The sequence below is a fragment of the Zosterops lateralis genome (genome assembly GCF_965231275.1).
Source record: "Zosterops lateralis genome assembly, chromosome: 2".
Classification (NCBI taxonomy): domain Eukaryota; kingdom Metazoa; phylum Chordata; class Aves; order Passeriformes; family Zosteropidae; genus Zosterops; species Zosterops lateralis.
Genome location: NC_139763.1, coordinates 90,928,323 through 90,938,046, shown reverse-complemented (window position 1 = coordinate 90,938,046; position 9,724 = coordinate 90,928,323). Strand labels below are relative to the sequence as shown.

Sequence of the window (9,724 nt, the reverse complement as noted above, 5' to 3'; positions counted from 1 at the left end):
CTGCTCCCGGCGCGCTCCCGCGCGGAAGCGGCCCGGGCGGGGCGGAGCGAAGCTCCGCCCGGAATTGGGCACGGCTCGCGCCCGGCGCTTCCGGTGTGCGGCACGGCGCATGCGCGCGGGGCCCGGCGTCAGCTGATCCAGCGCCTCCTTTGCCGCCGCCGCCGGAGCGACTCGGGCGGATTCGGGCGCGCCGGGCCGTCCCAGGTGAGACGCGCTGCCCCCTCCGCCCCCGCCGCGCACCGCCGCCGCCTCCGCCTCTCCCGAGCTGCGCACGGGGGTTGCCCTCCCCGGCGGTGAAGGGGACTCGGCTCTCTCTCGCCACTCCCCGCCCCGCTCGGACCCTGCCCGGGAGGGAGGACGCGCTCTCCCCGCGGAGCCGCCCCCAGAGGCAGCGCGGCCCCGGCTCTGCCGAGCGGGTGTCGCCGGGCCCCGGGCAGCCGACCTTCACCGGCCCGTGTCCCGGTGTCCCGGCAGGACAGCCCGCTGGAGGCGGCCCTGCGCCTCCTCGCTCTGCTCCTAGGGAGGAGAGACCTGGAAAGCGAAGCAGCCCCTGAATGAAAAACCTGCTGAGTGCTCCTCGAAGACGCCCAATGAGATGCTTTAGGGTTATGCCAGAATTTCCTGCAGAAAAGGAATGGGGCGATAGCGGCTGGGTTTTAGTGCCGGGTCATCCCACCATCTTGAGTGGGTGGATCTGGATCTCTCAGTGCCTTGACCGCAGCCCGGCAGAGAGCGAGCAGCAGGGGTATGGCAGAGGAATGTGCTGCGGGCTTCTCACTGCAGCCCATCCCTGGCAGAAGAGCCCCCCTGTTGTTTTGCAGTTGAATATCCTGGTGGCACATCAAATGTGCTTCCTATTCATGTAGCCAGTGACAAAATTCTACCTTAGATGAGGTGTTCCAGTCATCACCCTTGGCGTTCACTTAAAGGCAAGAAATAACTCTTGCACGACTGGATTCTGGATGATATTGTTCGTGTTACAGGTAGCTGTGAGATTGGAGTATGTGACACATATGTGTCAAGGTCCATCCATTCCATGCAGTTGCCCAAAGTGATTTACTTTCTTAGGGAGAAAGTAAAGTCTTTCTTCCTAAGATTTTACTGTCTTCTCTCAGAGAATTTGCATAAAAGCAATTTAGTGATCGTTTTATTCATTGTAATGCAATACTTCAGCAAAGTACACTGGCTATTTGATCTAGCATGGTATTTCAAATGCTAATTCTACTTGATGAAGTGCAGAGGGGGTGGAAAAATAGGAAAACCTGCTGACAGACTGCTAGAAGTGATTTATTAGCAAGAACACGGCAAATACAGACTGGTATTTGCAAGTGGAAGTTTGAGTAACTGAGGCAGATCTTCAGTGTGTTGTAAGTTGTGCTGTATTTGTGCTGACTTCTGCCCTGTGCAGATCTGCAGCAGCTGGATGCTTGCCTTCTCTGTGTGTTACTTTCAAAGGCCTTTTCAATGACCAGCAAATATAAATATTTAATAATATGTACATTTTATTATTTTCTATCTAAGAATATGTAAAGTGAGATGAGAATCTACAGGTCTTTGAATTACCAAAAGTACTGCAGATTATTTTTGCTGTGCCTGTCAGTCTGTAAGGCAAAGTCCTCTGGGAAAGCTTTATGCTTTTATCTGGGGAAAAAATGAGTCTTAATTGTGATCAGGTGGCAAAGTCTGACATTCAGAAATACTAAATCACCATGGACATCAGCTTGAGAGAACAGGGAAGGAGGAATGAAGGCAGCAGTGGAAAATGGCTGCTGGCATCAGCTGACTGTTCAAAGGGGGGTTGTAGTTTTGTGTTGCAATAGTAACACAAGATCTCTGTTTCCTGTAAATGCTGCCTTGTCATTCTCCAAATCAAGAATTATTTTCTACAGGTAGTGCTAATAGATGTTGAGCCATGAGTGATTAGTGTTGCTTCATTTTTATAGAGCATTAGCTTCAATTCAGCATTTATTTTACTCTGGGTATATATTAACCATTTTATGCCTCATTGACCCTGATTTAAAGTCTGTGGGCGTGAAGTGACCTCGTTGCCTAAAATTTTTTCCCAGTATGACTTCATGCATTTATCTTCCAGACTTGCATGGGTGCTGGCGTTACACATTGTCATCCAAAGCTGCTAGAGACCAGCAGGTTTCCAGATGATTCCCTTGAAGATCCTTTTAGAGGCACTGTGCATTCTCCCTTGTGTTTCCATGCCATAATAGTGTGTCTTTGGGCTCCCAGGCCCCCTTTTGTTTTGATGCCATAATGGTTTGTCTTTGGGTTCTCAAGTTCTGAAAGTTCCTACTCATGGGTTTCCCTCGTGCTTTTAAATTGCATGTTTGTGAGCTGTGGCTGTGTTCCTAATTACTCTTGTAGGAGGAGTAAAAGGATTACAGGATAACCTAGCTGGGGTCTTTGGTTACTTTGATGGTGACCATAAAATGTTGAAAGCCACTGATAACCAAGTAGTTATCCCTCTTTTTTTTGTCTCTGTCTTTTTAAGAAAACCCTGCAAAACACAAACCTTGCATCAACCCAATGCTATGTTGCCTGAAATATATTCTTCTCTCCGTGCTTGTTTCATTGGTTAAAAAAGTGGGGGATTTCAGACTTGGAAATGTTGAGACATTGTTGAACAATAGTATCCGCATGATTTTTTTTTTAGGCTGGAATTTTACCAAGGAAGACAGACCATGTAGTCAACTGGAATATCACACTCATTCATTCTTGCTTGACATTTTAAATCATGTGACTTTTTTATCCTTCCAGCTGGGCAGAGAGGAACAGGGTCCTACTCTAGCAGAAAAAGCAGAATTAATTTAAACTTTTCAGCCTTTTTTTTTTTTTCCTGTACAGAATAAGCCAATGCTCACCTAAATTTCCAACGTGCAAAACTGGTTTTGACTGGATCTTCTGTTTGTCATTGTTGCATCTTCTTTTATGGTATAAAAAGCTTTTTGCTTGTCTTTGATTTGCTCACTCCATTCTTCCCTTTGGGAGTGGACAGCTGAGCTTATACCACATTCTTGGCTTTGGTGATCTCTCATGGCACCAAGTTCTGCACTCTCATCAATATTTTTTGGTTTTGCTTTATTTCATCCAAGCATTTACTTCTCTTGTGTTTGTCAAGCTCTCAAGTTCAACAGCCCCATACTTCAGAAACATTGACCATTTGCTGCCATCCTTTTAGGTGGCCATATATATATGTTATATGGCTGTTCTAACAGACTTTGTCTTCCAAGCCTTGGCTTTACTGAAATGATACTTACTTGAAAACCAGTAGGATGTATATGGATAGATCCTGAAAGACCTTGTTACTATCACTTCACCAAATGGCAGATAAAGACCAGTTTTAGCTGCTGAATTTATTTGCTCCCTTCATCAGCTTGGCCACTCCTCTGAGCTTGTGTAATGGTAAAATTCAGTGTCAGTGCTCACTCTGTTCAGAAATAATTTATCTGACAGTGGCCCCTTTTTTTAAAATTTTGTCATAGTTTACACCATTTTGGGGAGTTTGTTATGTTCAAATCAGAAGTAATCAGCAAGAACCAAAACTAGTATGGGAAGCTGCCCCAGTTAACCAAAACTCATTATGCTGAACAGGTGAATGAACTAAACAGCCTGCTGGAAACAGACCCATTGCAGATGCAAATGCTTGAGAGAAGTGGTGTTCTGCAGGGTCTCTGTAATAGAAAAGCCTTATCTTTGTCCTTCCTAATCAACTGAAAAGTCCTTGTGTTGTAAGGATTCTCACAGCCAAGCTGACATGTTGGTGCTCTGGTGAGTTTCAGCTGACCAGTCTGCCCGACTGTATTTCTGCCAGACAGCATCCCCTGAAAAATGCCAGGATGGGTGCTCTGAGGATGCTGTGTCCCATCTTAAGGCTGCTGTAAGCTGTGCTTGCTTACTGAAGTGGTTTGTGGTGGTTCATGTAAGAGAGGGGTGGTTTGGATGTCTGTGATCCTGGTCTGTGTTCTGTGCCCTAAGCAAGAGGAGCAGTCCTGTTATGGTTGGGATGGTTGGGTGTGAGGAGGTGTAGAGAGGATATGGGAAAAGCCATGGACTTCATAGAGAGAGAGCTGTGCCTTTATGGGAATGACTTATAGCTGGACAAAAACTTTCAGTTATGCAAGTTTTGTGTAAGAGCCTGAAGAATGACTTGACAGTTTTTAAATATCCCAGCAAAGAAATTGCATCTTCCAAGAATTTCAGTTGGCGGGACAAACATTTGGTCCTTGTTCTTGTTACACTGTATCATTACTTTATTTCCACTCTGAAAGTAAGACCTTGAAAAGCAGCTCTTCAGAAAAAACCTTAAGATGGTATTTCAGACTAACTGCAGACTATATTGATAAAGATGTCTAAATAGGCAAGTCTATTATGTGAATTGCCTGTAGATCCTTGAGATTTTGAGGGTTTTGTTATCACAAGATAAATTTGCATGAGCTGGTAGATATTCAGACAACCACCACAATTTGTAGTTTAAACAATGTTAAAATTTAATATGTTGGAAGGCCTCTGGCTGTTCTAAAGAAGCTGTAAATACTTCAGGTAATTGAACATAAAATTTCCAATTGTAGCTCAACTTGCTTTAAAACATAAAGATGCAGTTTTCCATTACAGGAAAAGTTAACCTCAACTTAATTTCCTTTTACTGGAATCCAGTGCCAATAGGTGTGCTGTGGTTCCAACCAGGTGTTTCATTATACCAGAGGTGCTGTAAAAGAGTACTTCTATCTGCTAGGGATGTTGGATCTTTCTCAAAGAGTTTCATGAAGACTCACTCCTAGTTCAGCTCTTCAGATTAGGTGTCAAATACCTTGTATAATAAACTGAAGATTCCATAATATCCTAACTTTAAAGGTGACCTGAAACTTAAGTCTAATGATGAAATGCTTATTCCAAACTCATGCTCAGTATTTAGCCATTACACTTGGGGAGAAGGGGTTAGCGAGACTTAAAGGGGAGACAGTGTGTTTTAATGAGCCCAAACAAGTCGTGTGATTCTGCACTTAAAACTGAGCCTGACTTAAAAATCTAGCAGCAGTTGTTTTGTAAAATTGCATACCTTTTGTCTGTTGAGGTAAGATCTTCAGCTCTTCAGAAGTGCCTCTGCTGAACTGTAGTAAAGTTTGCTGGTATGGTTGCTTACAGCTGTGTATTAATTTTATTTTCATGTTTGTCATCTTAAAGGTTAGAGCAACAAAAAGTATTTCAAGTAACAGTGCCAAATACACCTGAAAATTGATTGACTTTTACTTAATAAAAGCTAGGGTGGGATTTAGTCTGGGAGTAATGTTAGTGAGGTTAATGAAAACTGTTCATCTAGAGGAAATGACTGAGCATTGCACTGAGCAGATGGCTGCAGAACTTTTCAGCCCTAGCAGCTAGATGACAGGATCAGGATAAGAAAAGAAGGTCACTGTAGAACACAGAAATGAATTTTGTATTAGTGTTCTGTATTATGGTTTGGATTTCAGTTGCATTAGATCTTTCTTCTGTGTGGAAGTCTATCAAGCCAAAGAAAGGGCAGAATGTGTAGCAGGCTGAAAGGAATGTCAAATTTTTCACAGTAATAAAATTGTGAAGCAGTGTAGCAAGTAAGAACTAAGAAGAGGCTCATCAATTTTGTCCTCTGGAGAAGCCTCAGCTGAGAGGAAAGAATTGCTATAGAAAACCCTATTATGGAAAACTGTAGCATATGAGTCAGTTGATGAACATTTTTTCACAAGGACAATGTGGTTTTCTCTAGTCACAGGAGTATTTTAATGGATTTAGCTAGGATCTTTATCAATTCTAGATACAGCATGATAGCTGTGTTTGATGTTGGATCAGCTTATCTACTGAGCTGAGCAGATCTTCAGTGGGTCAAAGCAGTTATTTCTACCTAGTTTTATTTTTGCTGCTGACTTCTTGGTCATGTTCAAACAGCTTTGTTCTAGTATTGTTCTGGGCTAACTGCAGGAATTTCCCAAGCTGCTGAATAAAAGCTTGGGTGGTTGAGTAACAACTTGTGGTGGTGGTACATCTTGCATAAACAGACTTCACACCCTCGCTTTAGGAATATAAACTTTTTGTATAGATGTATCAAATATAAATATATTGTTATGTCTTTAGCTTGGATGCAAGGCATGATGTTTGTTTGAAGTATCAGACTTGTATGTATTGGCATGCCCACAGGTAAGCCCCCATCTGTTTTTAGGATGAGGACAGTAGGAGCTTATGGTGAACTTAATGAATTCAGTGTCACATGGTCTCACTTTGTAGCCATCTTGTGCTGCAGTGACAGTGACAGCATAATTCTCTTTCCTATCTCTTCCCTTGGATAGAGATGGGTTTATGTGTACCTGTGCTGAGCAAAGCAAGCCTCATGTGAGAGGAAGGGGATTGTAGGAATCCAAGGAACAAGTTATGTGAAAGACAAATGGTCTTGTAGGGTTGCAGATGAGTCCACAGTATGTAGCTGAGCATCACTTAAGCAGGTTCTGGATTTATCTCTGCTCAAAGTACTCTGTGACAACTGAAATTGTATGAATAACTAAATGGAAAAATATCCATATTGTTGAGTTGAGAAATAACCATTCTAGCTCAGAGCTTATGGCAGGAAGGTTGGTGCTGTTCTCTTCACAATGTCTGTGTCATGAGAAGACTGAGCCACATGGCTGTGTTGAGCACAGGCTGTGACCCCTGTCTGGTTTCAGTAGAGTGCAGATGATGCAGCTGGAAGATGTTGGATATAGCAGAGGATTGTGCTGCCATACAGAGGGACCTGGACAAATTGGCTGACAGGAATCCTATGAGGTTTGACAAAGGGAAATGCCAAGTCCTGCACCTGAGGCACAATAACCACATACCCTGCTGCAGGCTGAGGACTGACTGAGTGCTGAAAGGAACTGAGGGTCCCCAAGCTGAACATCAGCTGGCAATGTGCCCTTATGCCAAAGGCAGCACCTTCCTGGGCTGTGTTTGGAAGAATCCCACCAACAGGCTCATGGAGGTGTTTTTTCACCTGGGTTAAACTTGATGGAAACCACATCTAGAGTGTCTGGTTCTGGGTTCTCCGGTGGAAGAAAGATATAGCTTGGTGGTGTGCATCCAGAAAAGGGCCACAAAGACTGATAAGTATTTGGAGGTAGGAAAAGCAGATGAGAGAGCTGGGATTATATAGCCTCAGGAAGAGAAGGCTCTGAGAATCTTATTGTAAAGTATATAAACACCTAATGGGAGGGAGCAAAGAGGATGGAGCCAGACTCTTCTCATTGATACCTGCTGAAGTAACATGACACAATGGGGACAAACAGAAATACAGGGAATTCCCTTTAAACACAGGAAAACATTTTTTACTGCAAGGGTGTCTGAACACTGGAACAGGTTGCCCAGGGAGTTGTGGTGTCTTCATCCTTGGAGGTAATCAAAATGCATCTGGCTGTGACCCTGAGCAGCCTACATCAGCTTGTGTGGAGCAGGGCGTTGGAAGTAGATGATTGCAAGAGGTGCCTTCCAACCTCAGCAATTCAGTTGTTTATTGACTGAGAACTCTGGAGTAATCATTTCCCTGCTGTGTTAGAGTAAAATTATAACTGCATAGTAGGAAGGAGCAAGGTTCCTGAGAATACTATGGGGCTTCCTTTCCCAGTGACCTGTGTTAGAGTTCTGGGCATGTTGTTTTTTGTGGGACAATATCCCAAATTTTAGATACGAAAATGCTGCCAAACTTCTGCATTTTCTAGTAATTCAGGCACTGTATTTTTTTTTTAATACTTCCTCTTAAAGATATCATCTGTTAGAAGGGGAAGTATAAGCTGTCCTTGTTAGAGGAAATCTGTAGCAGTGATTATCCTGTTGTTTATGAGGCCCTTGCAACAGATCTTCAGGCAGCTGGACACTGGGATTTATGCACTGTGCCAGAGTCCGCTCAGGTGAACACAGTAAATGTTGGCAGTCTTGAATCTGAAGCATCACTCCAATGTGACACTAAGCTGATTGTCCAGTGTGGGTGGTGATCTTTACTATCCTGCCATGTCCAGGTTTTTACTAAGAGGAGGGTTATTTCCTTTGGCTACATTTTACTGTTGGTGCCTATTAAGCTTTCCTGGATATCGTATGTAAGGGCTTATATTCTGACTCCATTTTTCTACCCTTGGAAATCAAAACACATTAGTCTGTTTCAGATACACTAAAATCTATGACCTTCAAGTTAAAAGTTATTCCCACAGAATGAATCCTAGCACTGGTGACTTACTGATGTAACACTGCTGCTTCCAAATTACTGATACAACATTTGAAATGTTGGTAATCCTAGAACTTGCAAAGATAGGTTTGAGAAGTTGTGAAGACTGCAGGGAACTCTTCAGCTTCATGCAGGTTCTTAGGGAGGGATCACACAGCTCCTGTCGATCTCTGAAAACAGATTCCAGCAGCTGTCACTCAGGGTGGCACGGCTCTCTGCTTTGTTGAGGTGCTGGGTGTCATGCAATTGCATTCATGGTTCCTCCAGCACAGGGAAGGGCTTCTGGGCATAGGGAAGCCCCACAAGACTCCTGGAGGCAATCAATATTGTTCATCATGCTCCAGCAATTAGTATTGCAGTGCGTTCAGCGCCTCCCTGTGCAGTCTGTTGTTAAACAGTTGTTCTGTTAAGCTCTTCCAGAGCACAGCACACACTGACATGGCTGTATTACACCGGGGGGCTGGCAGGTGAACGGATTCCAGCAGAAAACACGCACCTCTTTCAGGGATTTTCCAGTAGTTGTGTGCACCACTCGGGACATTGGGATTCCCGGCTTTGTAGGAGGCCCTTAACGCCAAAGCTTTTTGATTTATTCTGCTCGGTGCTGTGCAGTAGGGAGGGCACAGATGGGAGTTCAGCTGGGCTCGAGGTGGCTGGAATTGCTATTGCGGCATTCCTCGGCGCTGGTGGGAGAGAGAGGGAGAGACTGATGACTCATCAAGTCAGGTGGTTGTGCCTCTGCTGTGTGTCAGAAATCTCTTTCCCCTCTGCAGCAGCCTCTCTCATCCCTCTGTGGAGGGGCACCAGAAGGACGATTATTTCCCCAGCAGTGATGCTTCACTGCTGAATTCTAGCTTTGGAATTGGGCCTGTGGGTTTTTGGTACTCCCTGCTTCTGCAAAATAAGGTAAGGATCTGTGTTTATGTGACAAAATGTGTCATAGATCTTCTTCCTTGCTGCAAGAAGGCTCCTTCTAAAAATCTCACCGGAGTCTGGATTTCGAAAATATCTTTGTGTTAAGGCAGTTCATTGTGTAAATTCTGCATCTGATCAAATGTTAGATGCAAAGCCCAGAAACAGTGAAGAAAAATGGGTTTTTCCAACATTGAAAGCAGGGCAATTACGTTTTTGGGGCTACTGTGTAACCAGATTACTGTGCTGGGGAGAAAACGAGATAGAAAGCTGAGGTTATGGGCTCTTTCTTGTTTCATTAGGACTTTAAAATCAGTGTAATAAATCACCTTTTAGTCAGAGAAGATTCTGCTGCAAGTAATACTTTGATATCTGGCACTATTAATCAGAATATGACTGCTAGAGCTTAAGAGCACGTTTGAAATCAATTGGTGAACTGTTTTAGGTAAGGAAGATATAAATTGTGAAGGATACAAGGTGCATCTTCACTCATAAGGGAATTGAAATTTAGCTAATATCCTATGTTGGTGTGCCAGTGGACTTTTGTAGGAGGGAATCACATACAGTGCCTAATATCCTGTG

General features: G+C 43.8%; 1 protein-coding gene across 2 annotated transcripts in view; it reads left to right on the top strand.

Moving 5' to 3' along the window:
* Positions 1–117: 117 nt before the first annotated feature.
* The window catches only part of ATP6V1A (ATPase H+ transporting V1 subunit A), a 30,363-nt gene continuing 20,756 nt past the window's right edge, over positions 118–9,724 (top strand). Inside the window, exon 1 of one of the 2 annotated variants that reach the window (XM_083855300.1) lies at positions 118–204. The gene's annotated coding sequence lies outside the window, so the exon portion shown is untranslated. Of the gene's footprint in view, positions 205–8,988; positions 9,137–9,724 lie in introns of those variants that run through there. The other variant, XM_083855301.1, reaches the window with a different exon arrangement.